Source organism: Rhinoraja longicauda, chromosome 9 (assembly GCF_053455715.1).
Source record: "Rhinoraja longicauda isolate Sanriku21f chromosome 9, sRhiLon1.1, whole genome shotgun sequence".
NCBI classification, from domain to species: domain Eukaryota; kingdom Metazoa; phylum Chordata; class Chondrichthyes; order Rajiformes; family Arhynchobatidae; genus Rhinoraja; species Rhinoraja longicauda.
The window spans coordinates 28,951,690-28,970,403 of NC_135961.1; the positions used below are offsets into that span (position 1 = coordinate 28,951,690).

At 41.8% G+C, this 18,714-nt stretch overlaps 1 protein-coding gene across 8 annotated transcripts in view; it reads right to left on the minus strand.

Annotated features, from left to right (window-relative positions):
* The window catches only part of ppm1ba (protein phosphatase, Mg2+/Mn2+ dependent, 1Ba), a 109,995-nt gene extending 92,599 nt beyond the window's left edge, over positions 1 to 17,396 (minus strand). For 4 of the 8 annotated variants that reach the window (XM_078405008.1, XM_078405009.1, XM_078405012.1 and 1 more), the window contains exon 1: positions 17,057 to 17,391. The gene's annotated coding sequence lies outside the window, so the exon portion shown is untranslated. Of the gene's footprint in view, positions 1 to 17,056 lie in introns of all 8 variants that reach the window. The other 4 variants (XM_078405011.1, XM_078405004.1, XM_078405006.1 and 1 more) reach the window with 4 other exon arrangements.
* Between the last annotated feature and the right edge of the window lie 1,318 nt (positions 17,397 to 18,714).

Sequence of the window (18,714 nt, forward strand, 5' to 3'; positions counted from 1 at the left end):
GGGGGACACTCCCCACTCGGCAACAGGCTTCGTCAGTTGGAGAGGGTTGCCAGGCCTGCAGGATTGTCAGTTGGGGGAGGGTTGCCCCAGGAGAGGCCCACAGGAGAGATTTGGACTCAACGGGTCCACCTCAGTCTAGTTAACACTAAATCATCGACCCTGTTTTGTCTCCTCCTTATCCTACCAGCGGATGGTAATTTTTCCCCCACTGCCCAGTTAATTTCCCTGCTGATCTGGCACCCTTTAGTCTTAATTTTACCTCTAGCCTTTGTCACTAACTCCATCCATCTGCTAATCAGCCCTCCTCACCTGTATCATACGAGTTTTTCCCCATTCTCTCCCCCATACCTCTCTTTACCAACTTTCTCCCGAAGAAGAATCCAGACCCAAAATGTCATCTGTCCAGTTACCTCCATAAGTTGCGCCTAACGGCTGCGGCTCTCTGGCAGGCAGTCTGTCTTTTTTTTTTTTTTTTGTGTCGGTGTTGGGATGGTTTTTGTTTCTGTTTTTGGCTGTGTATGTGTGTGTGGGGGGGGTGTGTTGGGGGGGGGGGGTGGGGCGGGGGAAACCTTTCTTTTATTAGGTCTCTTCCCCGGGGCGCAGCTCGCCTGCGGGGCCTTCCATCACCCGGCGCGGCTCGGCTGCTGGACTTAACATCGCCGGTGCGGCTCGGCCGCGGGACGTTTCAGTGCCCGGTGCGGCTCGGCCGCGGGACGTTTCAGTGCCCGGTGCGGCTCGGCCGCGGGACTTTTCAGTGCCCGGTGCGGCTCGGCTGCGGGACTTAACATCGCCGGCGCGGCTCGGCTGCGGGACTTAACATCGCCGGCGCGGCTCGGCTGCGGGACGTTTCAGTGCCCGATGCGGCTCGGCTGCGGGACGTTTCAGTGCCCGGCGCGGCTCGGCTGCGGGACTTAACATCGCCGGCGCGGCTCGGCTGCGGGACGTTTCAGTGCCCGGTGCGGCTCGGCCGCGGGACGTTTCGGTGCCCGGTGCAGCTCGGCCGCTGGACTTAACATCGCCCGGTACGGCCGCGGGACGTTTCAGTGCCCGGGGGGCCTTCCATCCCCTTGCGGGGGCTGTGCGTGTCGGTTGCCTCGGTAGGGGTCGAGCTGTCTGTCCGTGGGTGCGGGGGGAGGAGAGGGGAAGTTTTGTTGCCTCCATCACAGTGAGGGGGTGTTTGGAGTCACTGTGATGGATGTTTGTGTTGGGGTCGTGTGTCCTGTGTTCTTTTCTTTTTTTGCTGTGACTGCTGAAATTTCGTTCGGTGTTGTGCCGAGTGACAATAAAGTTTTGTTATGTTATGTTATGTTATGTTATGTTAGATGCTGGCTGCCTGCTGAGTTCGTCCAGCATTAGGTTTTTGCTCAAAATTCCAGCATCTCCATTCTCCAGACAAAATAGACTTAGCCCAAAGTGATTCGACTCACACCAAACGTATCTTCCCTTCTTGAAAAGTTCAAGCAAGTCAAAAACAAATGAAATTCAAAATTAAATAATGCAGCTGCAGCAACACCAAAACCAAAACCTCAACAGTTTCTCAAGGGCCAGAGCAATGAACTCACTTCACCAAAGCTTAACATGTACAGGATGCACAAGAATATATCAAACTTAATTCAACAATAATTTCACACCTTTCAATGAAGAACACGGATATTAGCTAAACATCGCCTCCAAATAACAACAATCCTGATTTACACCTATACCAGATTTATTTGATTAACAAGACGAAAATTTCTGGAATACTTTATCATACACAATGGTGGGGATACCATTACCACAAATGTTCAAGAAGAGTTCTGTCAATGAGAGTTGCATAATTATTGTTCTATTCAGAGCAATGCCTCATTCTTCAAATCAATTCAAATCAAGCCCTTGATAAGATTCCACATAGGTTGCTCTGGAAGGTTAGGTCGCCAGGGGTTCAGGAAGAGCTAGCTAATGGGATACATAATTGGCTTGATAGCAGGAAGTAAAGGATGAAGGTTGGAGGTTGTTTATCACGCTGGAGGTTTGGGACAAATGGTGTGCCTCAGAGGTCAGTATTGGGCCCATTGTTATTTTCATCTATAGCAATTATTAGGACGAGTAGGTACAAAGCATAATTAGTGTGTTAACACTAAAGTAGGTGGTAATGTAGACAGTAAAGAAGGTTATCAAAAATTACAGCAGGATCATAATCAGCTGGGGAAGAGATCCAAGGAATGGCAAATGAACTTCAATTCAGATAAGTGACAGGTTTTGCCATTTGGGCTGTCAAATCAGGGAAGGAGAGTCACAGTGAGTGGTAGGGCCCTGGGGAATGTTGTAGAATAAAGGGACCTAAAACTACATGTATATACTTTCTAGAAAGTGGCATCACAGGTAGACAGGACAGTGAAGGCGGCTTTTCATCATTCTGATCTTCATCAGTCAGGGTACTGAGTACAGAGGTTGGGACGTTATATTGTACAAGATCTTGGTGAGGCTGCATTTGCAGTTTTGGTCACCCTGCAGTCGGAAGCTGCTATTGAGCTGTAAAGAGTCTGAAGAAGGGTCTCGACCCGAAACGTCACCCATTCCTTCTCTCCCGAGATGCTGCCTGACCTGCTGAGTTACTCCAGCATTTTGTGAATAAATCGATTTGTACCAGCATCTGCAGTTATTTTCTTATAAGAGTGCAGGAAGTATTTACGAGGACGTTGCCAGGACTTGTAGGACTGCATTATAGGAAGAGGTTGGGCAGCTTAGAACTTTACTCTTCAGAGCATAGGAGACTGAGGGGTGCTTTAATGTTATAGCGATAATATAATAATGAGGGGCATAAATAGGGCTCATGCACAGTCTTTTTTCCCTGGGATGGAGAATCAAAAACTGGAGACTAAGTTGAAAGGAGAAAGATTTAATAGGAACCTGGAGCAATTTTTTTCTACAGAGTAATGCATACATGGAATCTGCTGCCAGACAAAGTAGTTGAGGGAGGTATAACAACAACACTTAATAGACACTTGAAGCAGTGCATGGATAGGAAAGGTTTAGAGGGACACAAAATGCTGGAGTAACTCAGCGGGACAGGCAGCACCTCTGGAGAGAAGGAATGGGTAACGTTTCAGGTCGAGACATCACCCATTCCTTCCCTTCAAGATGCTGCCTGGCCCGCTGAGTTACTCCAGCATTTTGTGTCTATCTTCGATTTAAACCAGCATCTGCAGTTCCTTCCTACACAAGGTTTGGAGGGATATGGACAAACACAAGCAAATGCAACTAACTTAGGTGGACATCTTCGTCAGCATGGACAAGTTGGCCAAAAGGCTTGTTTCCTTGCTCTATGACTCTATGTGTCAGAAAAGGGGTCCAAATAAAACCATAGAGAATGTTTTGCATATCTCAGAGACAGGAATAGCTTAAACCCATGTGCATTACCAAAGCAAGTTATTTTACTTGGAGCAAGTATGTGAAAACAAGTCCAATCATGTGCTGACGAAGATGAATTGGAACTGCTTGAGCCATTTGTTAACTATAAAATATTTGACTTGACTTAGTTGGAGAGCTATGGAGGGAGCTGGATGTGCATGGTTAAAATAAGAATTTGGGATCAGCGAGCATGAAACTATTAAAGTGATGGAGGGGTCAGGAAGTCAAAATAAAATTAGCAGAGACTAAGAATCAAGATAGGAAGTAATGGGTTCCATGGGACAAGATACAGCGCCCTCCATAATGTTTGGGACAAAGACTCATCATTTATTTGCCTCTGGACTCCACAATTTGAGATTTGTAATTTTAAAAAATCACATGCCGTTAAATTGCACATTGTCAAATTTTATTAAAGGGTATTTTTATACATTTTGGTTTCACCATGTCGAAATTACAGCTGTGTGTTTACATAGTCCCTCCATTTCAAGGCACCATAATGTCTCAGCACCTAGTCTTTCCATCACATTTGGAGACTTTTATTGCTGTTTATCAACATGAGGACCAAAGTTGTGCCAATGAAAGTCAAAGAAGCCATCATGAGACTGAGAAACAAGAATAATACTGATAGAGACATCAGCCAAACCTTAGGCTTACCAAAATTAACTGTTTGGAACATCATTAAGAAGAAAGAGAGCATTGGTGAGCTTACTAATCGCAAAGGGACTGGCAGGCCAAGGAAGATCTCCACAGCTCACGACAGAAGAATTCTCTCTATAATAAAGAAAAATCTCCAAACACCAGTCCGGCAGATCAGAAACACTGCAGGAGTCAGGTGCGGATTTGTCAATGACCACTGTCTGCAGAAGACATCATGAACAGAAATACAGAGGCTACACTGCAAGATGCAAAATACTGGTTAACTGCAAAAATAGGATGGCCAGGTTACAGTTTGCCAAGAAGTTTTTTAAAAGAGCAAACACAGTTCTGGAAAAAGGTCTTGTGGACAGATGAGACGAAGATTAACTTATATCAGAGTGATGACAAGAGCAAAGTATGGAGGAGAGAGGGAACTGCCCAAGATGCAAAGCATACCACCTCATCTGTGAAACACTGTGGTGGGGGTGTTATGGCCTGGGCATGTTTGGCTGCTGAAGGTACTGGCTCACTTATCTTCATTGATGATACAACTGCTGATGGTAGTAGCATAATGAATTCTGAAGTGTATAGACACATCCTATCTGTTCAAGTTCAAACAAATACCTCAAAACTCATTGGCGGGCGGTTCATTCTACAGCAAGACAATGATCCCAAACATACTGCTGAAGCAACAAAGGAGTTTTTCAAAGCTAAAAAATGGTCAATTCTTGTGGCCAAGTCAATCACCCGATCTGAACCCAATTGAGCATGCTTTTTGTATGCAGAAGGGAAAACTGAAGGGGAGTCCAGAACCAGGGGTCACAGCTTAAGGATAAGGGGGAAGTCTTTTAGGACCGAGATGAGAAAACATTTCTTCACACAGAGAATGGTGAGTCTGTGGAATTCTCTGCCACAGAAGGTAGTTGAGGCCAGTTCATTGGCTATATTTAAGAGGGAGTTAGATGTGGCCCTTTTTGCTAAAGGGATCAGGGGGTATGGAGAGAAGGCAGGTACAGGCTACTGAGCTGGATGATCAGCCATGATCATATTGAATGGCGGTGCAGGCTCGAAGGGCCGAATGGCCTACTCCTGCACCTATTTTCTATGTTTCTATGTTTCTAAAACAAGCATAAGCTAAAGATGGCTGCAATGCAGGCCTGGCAGAGCATCACCAGAGAAGACGCCCAGCAACTGGTGATGTCCATGAATCGCAGACTTCAAGCAGTCATTGCATGCAAAGGATATGCAACAAAATACTAAACATGACTACTTTCATTTACATGACATTACCGTGTCCCAAACATTATGGTGCCCTAAAATGGGGGGACTATGTATAAACACTGCTGTAAATTGTACACGGTGAAACCAAAATGTATAAAAATGGCCTTTATTAAAATCTGACAATGTGCACTTTAACCACATGTGATTTTTTTTCTATTACAAATCTCAAATTGTGGAGTACAGAGGCAAAGAAATAAATGATGGGTCTTTGTCCCAAGCATTATGGAGGGCACTGTACAAAGTGCTGCAGCAACTCAATGGGTCTGGCAGCATTTCTGAAGAAAATGGATAGATTACATTTTGGGTTGGGACCATTCTTCAGACTCGAAACATCACTTATCCATATTCTCCAAAGATGCTTCCTGACCCACCAATTAATCCAGCACTTTGTCTTTTTTTGAAAACCAGCCTCAGCAATTCCTTATTTCTCCACACTTCAAGACCAGATTAATAAAATGGAAAATGTGGAATTATCTGTAGAAATGGTTTTTGATTTGGTTCCACGTAAGAGGCCATGAATAAAACATGGCTCCTGGACCTGAGAACAGGTTATTGACCTGATAAATGGGGTTGTTGGGCAGTACAAAACCAAGAGAAAGGATAAGGTTTATGTAGAGACAACACCAATGTTATGGGGTGGAAGGGGAAGTTATGTTCCCTGAAAAACACACATATCCCAATTTTTTACACAATGCCATGCTATCTGTGCATGTGTCAAGAAACAAGTTGAAAAAAATAGCTTATATAATTTATTTCCATATAAATTTATAACATTGAATTTTTATTCCACATTCCCCCAGATTTTTTGGGTCGAATTGTGTATTTCATGAGTGCAAATTTGCATTACCCAGACTGCTGCAACGCAGAGGACACTTGCACTTCAAAATAGAAGAATGTGATTAATGGTCCATTGGAATCTGTGCTAGACTTTCAGTTGTTCACATGAGGTTTGAAGCAAAGAGAAATATCAAAAAAACCTAATGCTGCTTCAGCATAACCAAAACAAAATGGGAAATTTGAATATATTGCATACAATTCCTGAGATCAAACCACTTTGGTAATAATTTACAAAATTCTGGGCCTAGCTCTTCAATAAGTATACAAGAGCTTGGAAGTGATACGATACTGATTCACTAGAATGTATTACCTTAAAACAGAAATGATTGAGGAGTAACTGAGCATTTTTGGTGTATGCAAGGAATAGACAAGAATACATAAGAAGCTTTTTTTCTGTTGACAGTGAAATCTCACAATTTATAAAGAAAGTCCAGTCATTCAGGAAAGGCTTACACAAAGGAGAATAAAAAGACAGAATTTTCTCCCTCAGAAATCAGTGGACGTTAATTCAACTGATCATGTGAGGATACACAAAATGCTGGAGCAACTCAACGGGTTAAGCAGCATCTCTGGAGAGAAGGAATGGGTGATGTTTTGGTTCGAGACCCTTCTTCAGACATAACGTGATAACGTTAGTCATGGAGATAATGGATTCAAAGTCAGTGGATGAAATTAAGAAATATTTCAGCCCCATGAACGCACTGAAAGATGGAACAGAGCTGGGCAGATCAGTTTATATTCTTAACCGCACATTCTACTTCAAGCCATTAAAGCATAATGGTCGGGGATGTTATCAAAAGGATAAATACGAAAAGCAAACATACTGCATAAACGTGCACTGCAACCACTCACCCAGGCTATTCTGTCAGCACCTCTCAAACCAACAACCTCTGCCAACAAGTCGAACAAAAGCAGCAGGCATATGGGAACACTGACAATGCAGGTTCCCCTCCAATTTATGCCTATTCCTGACTGAATATAGTGTTCTCAAATCCTAGAAATCCCTAACCAACAGCATTGTGAGGCTACTGTCACCAGATAGTTGTTCAAGAAGGCAGCTCACTAACACCTACTTGATGGCAAACTGCAGAGGACATTGCCAACAACAGCCAGATCCCTAAATGAACTTATAAAAAAGGTTAGATGTTATCAAATCTATGGCAAGTTTCTAAAAACGTAACTCGTGTAAACTATTTTCACTGGTCAACAGGTCAGTTAATACAGCACACAATTTATAGACCATGATGAAAGGTACATAAGATTTAGGCATCATAGTAAATATAAAAGCTATAGATTTTTTTTAAACTTTTAACATCTCTTCGGAAATATTGAAAGTACTTTGTGGAGCCTTTTTCTTTATTTTTTTAAAGTCAATAAATATTTAAAATATCCAAACAGTAAAATGGGACTAATTGGAAAGGTTTCAAAGAATCAATATAAACACAAATGGCTTATTTCTGTACTTTCGAACCCAAAACTGTTGAAAGCTATTGCAACAGCATGAAAATGTTATTTTACGTTTGTGTGCAAGATTTCTTTTAAATGCTCAATGGCTCACTTGGAATATTAATACATTCATCCGAAGCTCCTTCTTTACTACAATAGCTTTCTGTATTTGACACTGCGGGTGTCCCTCGATTTACCAACCTTAATTGATGGAATTTTCACTGTCACACTGTTAACTCTTTGGTGGAACATGTCTCCCATTTACAATTCTTCTATCTATATACTAAAACTCTTGTTTGTTTGTTTCTTCCTGAACTACAGCCAAAATGGTACACAATAGCGCAACAATTTTAGGCCCACCAATCTTTAACTTAAAAGCGAACTGTGGCTTTTCAAGTTGCTGTCGAGTACTTCACGTTTAAAAAGATTCAAGCAAAGAACTTATTCAAAGATATAAAATTATGTGGAGAATGGATAAAGTGAATGCTCAGTTTTTTTCCCCAGGGAAAGGATTTAAAGGGACCTTTGGGCCTACCTTTTCACTCGGAGGATGGTTCATATGGGAAAGAGCTGCCAAAAGGAAGATATTGAAGCTGACACAATGACTTTCAAAAGACACCTCGACAGATATATGGATAGGAAAGATTGAGGGATTAGGTTCAAATACAGGAAAATGGGACTAGCCCAGATTGCCAACTTGGGCTGAAGGTCCTGTTTTCATGCTGTATAGTTTCTGTGACAATGACTATTTTAAAAAAGTAATGTTACTTCTGTGCTCTTATAAAAATGATTTGCAATAATTCTAAATGAAAAGTATCTCCAATCCACTTCTCTCTTCCATCCCTCCCTCTATCTGTGCAATTACAGTCCTTCTAACATCTTGTGATCAAGCTTGAATATTGTTGCAACTGCAGTCATTCAGACAAGTGGAGAGTGTTCTATCATGTACCTGACTTCATGATAAGTCCTTTGGTTCTATGTTTCTATGCATGTGCACAATGGTAGAACTTTCAGGAGTCAGTTTGTGATTCACCTGCCATTGTATTCAATTTTAAATTATGTAATAAAGTACAATTCAGTCTTCTAAATGTCCATATATAACATATTTGAACCAAACACATTGCCTGACAGGGAAAGAATCAGAATTCTTTAAAGGGCGGCATGGGTACAAAGGCAGAACAGCCTTCAACTCTGCTGATCTTTCCTCTGAATATATATGGGACTAGACCAAGTGGACCTGTTGGGCCCAACCTCTCGTGCATTGGTACAGCACCATCATTCCCCTCCCCTCCCCCCCTCCTCCCCCACCCACCCAACTCCATCGCCCTCAACCTCACTTATCCCTCCTCCCCCTCCCTAGGAGAGAGATTTAAACTTTAAAATGTGAATAACTTTAAAAATATAACACCGATTTCAATGAAACTTCGTCCATTAGCACAAAAGGGACGACAGTGAGTACGGTGGGCCTAAAATTGTCGCGCTATCATGTACCGTTTTGGCTGTAGTTCAGGAACGAACAAACAAACAAACGAGAGTTTTAGTATACAGATATAGATGTGATAATCTCTGGTAAGGCTAGCATATGTGGGCCATTCCTAATTGCTCTTGCAAATGCTGTGATGAATTACATTCTCAAATGAATGAAATGCTCATGATGAAAGTAGTTCAATAATGCTTTGGGGTAAGAGTTTCAAAGAGTTTATACCCAATAAAGATGAAACAGTGATACATTTCCAAACTTGGAGGGAAACCTGAAGTGGAACAGTTTGCAAATTTAGAAAGTTCTGACAGAGTAGCCTTTGCTGGTAACCACAGGACATTTTTCAGATGGCATACCTTACAACCATGGTGCATTGTTGGTGGAGAGTCAATGTTGATGGATGACCTGGATGATGTCAAGTTAAGTTGTCATTGCAGCAATATAAATTCAAGCTAGTTGAGAATAATGCAACCTATTCTTCTCACACTTTGTGGACGTTGGTAAAACTTTGGTGATTCACCCACTGCATGATACACAAACGGTAAACTACTGCTGCAAACATTATTTAAGCAGCTGATCCATGCACGTGGCTGCACCGGTCCCAACTAAGATGTTGATGAATTGGGCTCAGCAAACATGATATTGAATGAGTAGGAAAAAAACTGCAGATGCTGGTTTAAATCAAAGGTAGACACAAAATGCTTGAGTAACTTAGCGGGTCAGGCAGCATCTCGGGAGAGAAGGAATGGGTGACGTTCCGGGTCGAGGCCCTTCTTCAGACTGATGTCAGGGGAGGGGGCGGGACAAAGATCCCCCTCCCCTAACATCAGGTTGAAGGATCCTGACCTAAAACATCATTCATGATATTGAATGACATGCTCCATTGGTCACCTTATTTAGTGCCTCTCTCTATGAAATCAATTCAGTCAAATATCCTTCAAATGCCAGCACTTTTAAAGTTCGGTGTAATTTTATTCTTTGTTTTCACGTATGTGAAATGACCGGAGGTGTAGAACTGTTGCAGCACCAGACGTCATTCAGTCCATCATTCATGTAACTCCTGATATGTAATTCCATTGGTCCTTTCCACAGCTTCCTCCCCAATAGCCTTGCAAATTATTTTTGCTGAAGTATCTGTCCAATTCCTTCCCACACCACCCTAACAAGTAAGTTAAGACTATTTTATCCCTCACATCCCCCTTGTATGAACATAGAGTGCCCCCCATAATGTTTGGGACAAAGACCCATTATTTATTTGCCTCTGTACTCCACAACTTGAGATTTGTAACAGAAAAAAAAAATCACATGTGGTTAAAGTGCACATTGTCAGATTTTAATAAAGGCCATTTTTATACATTTTGGTTTCACCATGTACAAATTACAGCAGTGTTTATACATAGGCCCCTCCATTTCAGGGCACCACAATGCTTGGGACACAGCAATGTCATGTAATTGAAAGTAGTCATGTTTAGTATTTTGCCTTCAGCAGCCATACATGCCCAGGTCATAACACGCCCACCACTGTGTTTCACAGATGAGGTAGTATGCTTTAGATCTTGGGCAGTTTCTTCTCTCCTCCATACTTTGCTCGTGCCATCACTCTGATACAAGTTAATCTTCGTCTCATCTGTCCATAAGACCTTTTTCCAGAACTGTGGTTGCTCTTTTAAGTACTTCTTGGCAAACTGTAACCCGGCCATCCCATTTTTGCGGCTCACCAGTGGTTTGCATCTTGCAGTGTAGCCTCTGTATTTGTTCATGAAGTCTTCTGCGGACAGTGATCATTGACAAATCCACACCTGACTCCTGAAGAGTGTTTCTGATCTGTTGGACAGGTGTTTGGGAATTTTTCTTTATTATTTTTGAGATAATTCTTCTGTCATCATCTTGGGGGTCTTCCTTGGCCTGCCAGTCCCTTTGCGATTAGTAAGCTCACCAGTGCTCTCTTTCTTCTTAATGATGTTCCAAACAGTTGATTTTGGTAAGCCCAAGGTTTGCTGATGTCTCCAACAGGCTGCCACAGGAGGTAGTTGAGGCTGGGACTATCCCAATGTTTAAGAAACAGTTAGACAGGTACATGGATAGGACAAGTTTGGAGGAATATGGACCAAGCGCAGGCAGGTGGGACTAGTGTAGCTGGGATACGTTGGCCGTTGTGGGCAGGTTGGGCCGAAGGGCCTTTTCCACACTGTTATCACTCTCTGACTATATGCACAGAATTGAGGGATATGGGTTATGTGCAGGTAGAAAAGTGATGGCCTTGGCATCATGTTGGGCAAAACCCGAAGAGCCTGTTCGTGTGCTGGACTGTTCTATATTCTATCAGCCTCACTTATGTCCATACTGTCAGCAGACTTAAATACCTTACATTCAGCTACCACCTCCAGGTCATTAATACAAAACTGACCCTTGGGACACTATGCTAGTTACATTCTTCCTGCTTGAAAAAAATATTTACTCGAAGCATTGGTGAAAAATTTAAATCTCTATCCCCTGGTACTGGAACCATCTGCCAATGGAAAGAACGTCCGTCTAATTACACTCCCAAAATCAGTTGTGATCTTACACATCTCCAATAAAGGAGAAGAACCCTTATTTGACCAATCTATCCTCATAGCTCTTTTTGATTATTTTCTTTCGGGGGATACAGAAGTCACTGGCAAAGCCAGCATTTATTAAGCCACCGCGTCCTGAAGAAACTAGTGGTTAGCTGCCCTCTTGAACAATGCAGTCCTTCTGATGAATGTTCTCCCAGAGCAATGTTAGGTAAAGAATTCTAGGATTTTGGACCTAGCAGTGATGAAGAGACAATGTTATATTTCCATTCATTTCACAAAATTCTGGAGTAACTCAGGTCAGTCAGCATCTCAGGAGAGAATGGGTGACGTTTTGGGTCGAGACCCTTCTTCAGACTGATGTCAGGGCGGCGGGACAAAGCACCTCATATTTTGCTTGGGCAGCTTACAGCACAGCGGTATGAACATTGACTTCTCCAACTTTAGATAGTTCCTCTGTCCCTCACTTCCCCTCCCCCTTCCCAGTTCTCCCTCTATCTTCCTGTCTCCACCTATATCCTTCCTTTGTCTCATCCCCCTGACATCAGTCTGAAGAAGGGTCTCGACCCAAAACGTCACCCATTCCTTCTCTCCTGAGATGCTGCCTGACCTGCTGAGTTACTCCAGCATTTTGTGAAATAAATACCTTCGATTTGTACCAGCATCTGATGTTATATTTCCAGGTCAGCACTGTGCATAATTTAGAAGAAAACATGAAGGTGGTATTGTTCCCACAGACCTGAATATTGTTCTTCTTGGCAGTATGGGTAAATGTTTCATCTCTGGAACCATTCTGTTAATTTTTTTTGTACTCTCTTCAATCTTAAACTTTCTAAATTTAGGAAACCAAAATTGAACACAATATTCTAGGGAGTGTTATATAATGCATCATCATGACTTCCTACTTCAATATACTATGTATCTAATCCCAGTGTCCTATGTGCTTTAACTATTCTCTCAACATGTCCTGCCATGTTCAAGAATGTTTTCACAGAAAAACACCCGTTCTACTATTGGTGTTTACATTTCAGAACAGTGCCATTTGGTATATCATCTCGCTTTATTCTTTCTGCCAATTATATTAATTCATATTTTTCTGTATAAAATGTAATCTACCACTTGCCTTCCTGTTAGATGTGTTTGCCAAATTATCGAACTTCTATAAGTGCACGGTAGAGACCATACTGACTGGTTGCATCACAAACTGATTCAATCACTCAAGCGCACAAAAAGTGGTGGACATTGCCCAGTGCATCACCGGTATCAACCTCCCCTCCACTGAACGGATGAACAAAAACCATTGCCTCAAGGAGGAAGCTAATATCAAAGACACAGGACAGTCTCGCAATGCTCTCATTGGGAAGAAAGTACTGGAGCTTAAAAACAATTAATTCCACATTGAAGAACAGTTTCCTCCCATCAACCATCAGTCTCTCGAACCGCCCTGCACATCCCCAACCTCAACTTTACCTCAGCACCATACTGCTACGGACTTTGCACTGAGATTGCACGGCATATTTTGGCTTGCAGTATCGTGGTCTGGTTTACCTAGAATTACTGATCGTTTATTGAATATTTATTTGTTGATTTGTTGCATCTAAAGTATCTGTAAAGCTTCAGCAAACAAGAATTTCATTAGTCCAGTCCCAGTGCATATGACAATTAAACACTTGATTCTTCACTGTTCTACGAACCTATCTATGTTCTCCAACAATCTAATTACTATCTAATTAATATAATTGAGGAAATATATATTTTCTTAATGCTAAAGATTTCAAGGGAAAAAGTAGGAACAAGATACTAAAGTAGATGCTCAGCCATGATCACGTTGAATGGTGGAGAATGCCATAGGGCCTATGTTTCTATACTCATCATCGCTTATGACACTTCCAAACTTATGTCATTCACAAATATGGAACTTTAATCCTATTAATACATTTCAAAGTGATTTATATTTATCAGAGAGCAGCCCCAGCACTGACCCCTGGAGAACACTGCTATCCATGTTCCCTCCTGTGAAGAAAAACACAGGCTGGCTGACTTCTACTGTGCTGAGGTCGGGCGTCAGCTCACAGACACCACCTCATACCACAGACGAACACCAGCCCATCATCCAGACTGTTTCATAACCTTTGGCGATCTTCCCTCCACAGCCTCTAATCTTATCGTTCACCAGCCCCGCACTACCTGCTTCCATCTCCTCCCCAAAATCTCCAAACAGGGCTGCCCTGACAAACCCATTTTTTCTGCTTTCTCCTTTCTCCACTGAATGCATCTCCACATACCTTGATTCCGTCCTATCCCTCCTGATCCAGTTCCCTTCCACCCACTACTATGACACCTCACATGTCGTTCGACTCTTCAATAACGTTTAGATTTTTGGCCCCATTGCCTCATGTTTACCATTGATATATAGTCCCTTTACACCTCCATCACCCACCAGGAAGATCTCGAGGCCCTCAGGTTGTTCCTTGAACAGTGACCAAATCCAATTCCCTCTAACACACTTGTCCACCTCGCAGATCTTGTCCTCACCTCAACACTTCTCTTTTGACTCATCTCAGGCCCAGGCTTGCTTGCCTTTTGTCTGTTACATTGAACATTCCTGTTCCAGATTTACACTGGCACCATTCCGCAACTCTTTCTCCCCAAAATAGACGACTGCATTGGAACTGCCTCCTGCAAGTAAGAATTTCATTGTTCTATCTGGGACATATGACAATAAAACACTTTTAACTCTATCCCCGACTCTCAATTCCTCCGTGTCAAGCCACATCTGCTCCCAAGATAAGGCTATCCATTCACGGACATCCGAGATGTCCTCTTTAGTAAATGTGGATTCCCCCTGCAGTGATAGATGGATCCCTCGCCCGCATCTCATCTGTGCCCCATAGTTCTGCCCTTGTTCTCCCTGCCCCCAAACAGAACAAGGACAAAGTTCCCCTGGTCCTTACCTTCACCCCACCAGCCTCTGTAGCCAACACATCATTCTCCATCATTTCTGCCATCCACAACCACATGATCCCACCACCAATCCATCTCCACCCCTTTCTGCCTTCCACATTTTAGAGAACTCTAAACAATAACATGAAACCCCAGTACAGTACTGACAAAATATTTTATACCGGGAGATTACTCAATTGGATGGAAAGTTTTTGGTATTATTATATAGAGTAAAAGCACAGAATATTTTACTCAGAGTAGGGGAATCGAGAACCCAACATAGCTTTAAGGTGAGGGGGGGGGGGGGGGGGGGAGAGGGTAGATGAATGGAATGAGCTGCCAGGAGGTAGACGAGGCAGGTACTATCACAATGATTAAGAAACATTTAGACAGGTATGTGGATAGGAGGTTTAAAGGGATATGGGCCAAACGCAGGCAAGTGGGATTACTGTAGATGGGGCATGTTCGTCAGTGTGGGTAGGTTGGGCTAAAAGGTCTGTTTTCACACTGTGTTACCCTATTACCAAAGAAGAGGAGAGGAGTTATAGCAGTGACGATAGACAACAATTGCTGGAGTAACTCAGCGGGTCAGGCAGCATCTCTGGAGAAAAAGGATGGGTGATGTTTTAGGTCGGAACCCTTCTTCAGTTATAGCATTGTCCTGGCTAGCATATCTCTATCAAAGTCAATATTCAAATTGAAGCTGTGCTATATGCTTTCATCATTATAACAGGGTTTGTACTTCAAAAGCAAACCATTCACAAAGTACTTCAGAAAACCCTGAGACAATAAGCTCCACTTAAAATAGGATTTTCCTCTTTTAGCATGTAAACCTGCCACTTTCCACTTGGCAGACATTCCACTTCAAAACATTTATAGAGGGATTCGAGGATGAGGTCTATCTGTGCTTCATGGATTTCTTTTACCTCAATTGATTTTTTAAAAATATATAATTCCCTTTTAGGCATTTATACTGTTGCTCTTCCACATCTTCATCAGGTATATCTACAGTCCTGTTATTACTTAGTTTCACAGAACTTTAACAAAAATCTGATTACCACTTCCACAGTCAATAGCAAATCATCCTCAACATCCTCAAACATTAAGAAACTTTCAATTTTTCATCCCACCGCCCATCCAAGAGATAAAAACTGAATAGCAGGCTTGCTTTAAACACAGAAGCCTGTTGTACCCCCTTTATGGATAGCAAGAGCCACAGCACCAACGATGCAATTTCATTATAAAAGAAATATCAGATAGTTCCCTAGATCTCTTAAACACTGATTAAATCGAAGCTTGAGCTTACACATTTGGTAAAGCTGTTAATCCATTTATAATTGTATGTGAGCTTCACCACTTCCAAAGTGATAATAATATAACACGGTGTTGTTTTGCATAGTCTGATTCACAAATAAGAAACAAACTACCAAAATTGCCTTGTTCGACCAAGAACATTTAAAATCTATGAAATTGACATGGGCAATACAAACTAAACACACTTCATTTCCAATCAAGTTTCACTACAACCTTGAAAATAAATCTCAGGTTGGAAAGCAACTTTAGCTGTCAGAATTAATTAAAATACATACTAAACTAAAATTCAAGTGGTCAATTAAGTTTAATCTAATCCAACAAACATAAAGAATTACATTAATGTGGAAAAGACAATACAAAATATTAGGGTATTTTCAAAACCAAATAATACTATTTTTTTTTATGTATCAAAGGCTATCAAGCACCTCCAGACCCCAAAGCTGTCAATGTCAACAACACAACAGTGATATCCTTTTTAATAAGGTATGTATGGATTACAGATTATTTATTACATTTAAAAATATTTTAAAATTCAAAACCGGTGGAAATATAACATTTAATACCATATAAAATCATAGAAAAGGAACAGAGTGCAAAAGACAAATCTGGTCCCTATTTTTGAGTTATTCTCATTTCAAAGATTGGTTAAAAATCCTTTAAAATATATTTAACAGCCTGCCAAATACAAATCTGAGCCGATTACACATAATAGGTTAACAATGACCTTTTATCATCTCCCACCTCCACCTGCTCCTCTGTTAAAGGAGCTGATGCCATTTTAAGCAATGCCTAAATGCTTATGTCAACACATTGGAAAGATAATTTAAACAAACTATTCACTGGAAATATACTTTTGTTTTACAGTCATGGACACACACGTTTTAAGCGAGTAGTAAATTAATAATGTGGGCGCCTGCCAGTCTTGGTTTCATGTACGAAAATATATGTTGAAACACACTCTGAAACAAAAATAAATGGTTTGGGCCTAGGCTAAGGAAGCCTAAGGCCTTTTCACAAGCTCCGACCTCCAGTGAGAGAACCGGGCCGGTGGAGGAAGGAGGCGAGACGGGAACAGAAGCGAAACAGGCTGCCATGGTGAGGGGGGTGAAGAAGAAGAAGAAGAAGAGGACAGACACACACCGACTCTCCCAGTTATTTAAACACGGTTACTTACGCCTCTCACTCTTTTTCCTGCCTCTCCCGTGGTTAAGTTCCCGATTTCAGATTTACACACGAGGTTAATTCTTTTTTTAATATATATTTTCTTCAGAACACCAGTTTATACAGTATTGTCCCTCATTAATGCCTGCAGTTCACAGCAGCGGACATTTTCAGACATTTTAATGACGTCTCAGACGGACATCAAATGTGATTTTTTTTTTAAAAACAAGTGAGGGTCGAAAAAAAGAAACAGACGCCACGGCCGCTCAGTCCATGGAGATGGCGCTGGGGCGGGCGGGCACGCCTAACAAACTATGCAATCAAAGTTGTGTGTGAGTGGTTTATGCCATTCCCTCCCGCCCCATAAGCCGGAAATTGCCGACAAAAGTCCTCGTCCAACCATTCTAGCAGTCAACCATAAGATTTATCTGGTGTCCGTGTGTTCCGCCTCCTATCCCAATGTCGATTTGCCATTGGTGCGAATGCGCCATCTCCACCGCCGATTGGAGAGAATGCGTGTCAATCAATCCCTTTTATCGTGTAGGTTGAAGCGCCCGCCCGCTTACGTCGAGGCAGCATGTTCCCGGATGTTACTTGGATGAAATCACCAGTAGCCAATCCGAGTCGATGATGTCAGTTTTGCAACAATCATTTCTCTTTCCCATCACCTCTCACCTGTTTGTGTGTTGTAATTATTAAATAAAACTCACAAATGTTGAATTCCAAGCACATTTAAAAACTTGCGATCGTGCATTTTAGCGAATAGCATTCTTGCACTTGAGTCAGAAGCTTTTTTGGTTACAGATGCGTGACGTGCTCAGGTTCTATTTTTAGGTTGCGCTGAAGCAGCCAAGGCAACTGCAGCTCTTGAGTGTTTCCAACTAATGTGTTATCAACCACTTTCCAGATTGGATCACAACAATTTAAAATATTCATCAAAATTGTCTCATTATTGTGCTGATCATGTTGGCATTCCTATTTACAAATTGCTTCATGAATGCCATTTGTAAAATTGGCTGTTAATTAATTGTTATTTTAAGATTTAATTACTTTAAGAATTACATCAAGTGACTGGCTACTTTTCTGATTTGTAATATTTTGTTTTAGCAGAAACTATTGTATAGAAGAAACTGCTGTCTTGACATTTTATGCTTTTGATTAATTGAACAAAGTGGCCTTGTGGCTTTGTATTACTATTTCTCCACCACCTTAGAGAAATAATATTGATGGCTGGTTGATGAAATCAACAAAGTTAGAAATTGGAATACCAAATGTTTAACATGATCCATCCCAACTGAGATCATATGTGAACAGAGATAGAATGTAGAACAAGAACAGGTCCTTCAGCCCACAATGTGTGTGCCGAACATGATGTCATGACCAATTCTAATCTGCCTGCACATAATCTATATCCCTCCATTCATTGAATATCCATGTGCCTATCCAAAAGTCTCTTAAAAGTCACGATCATTTCTGCTTCAACCACCACCCCTCACAGCACATTCCAGACCTTCACCATCCTCTGTACAAAAAACTTGCCCCACACATCTCCTTTATAGTTTTCCCTTCTCACAACCCTTCACTGGATGATGAAAGACTGAACTGGTTCAAGTGAGATGGCTCACGATGTGGCAAATAAAAAGCCTTGAGAATCACTGGATTACATAGCCT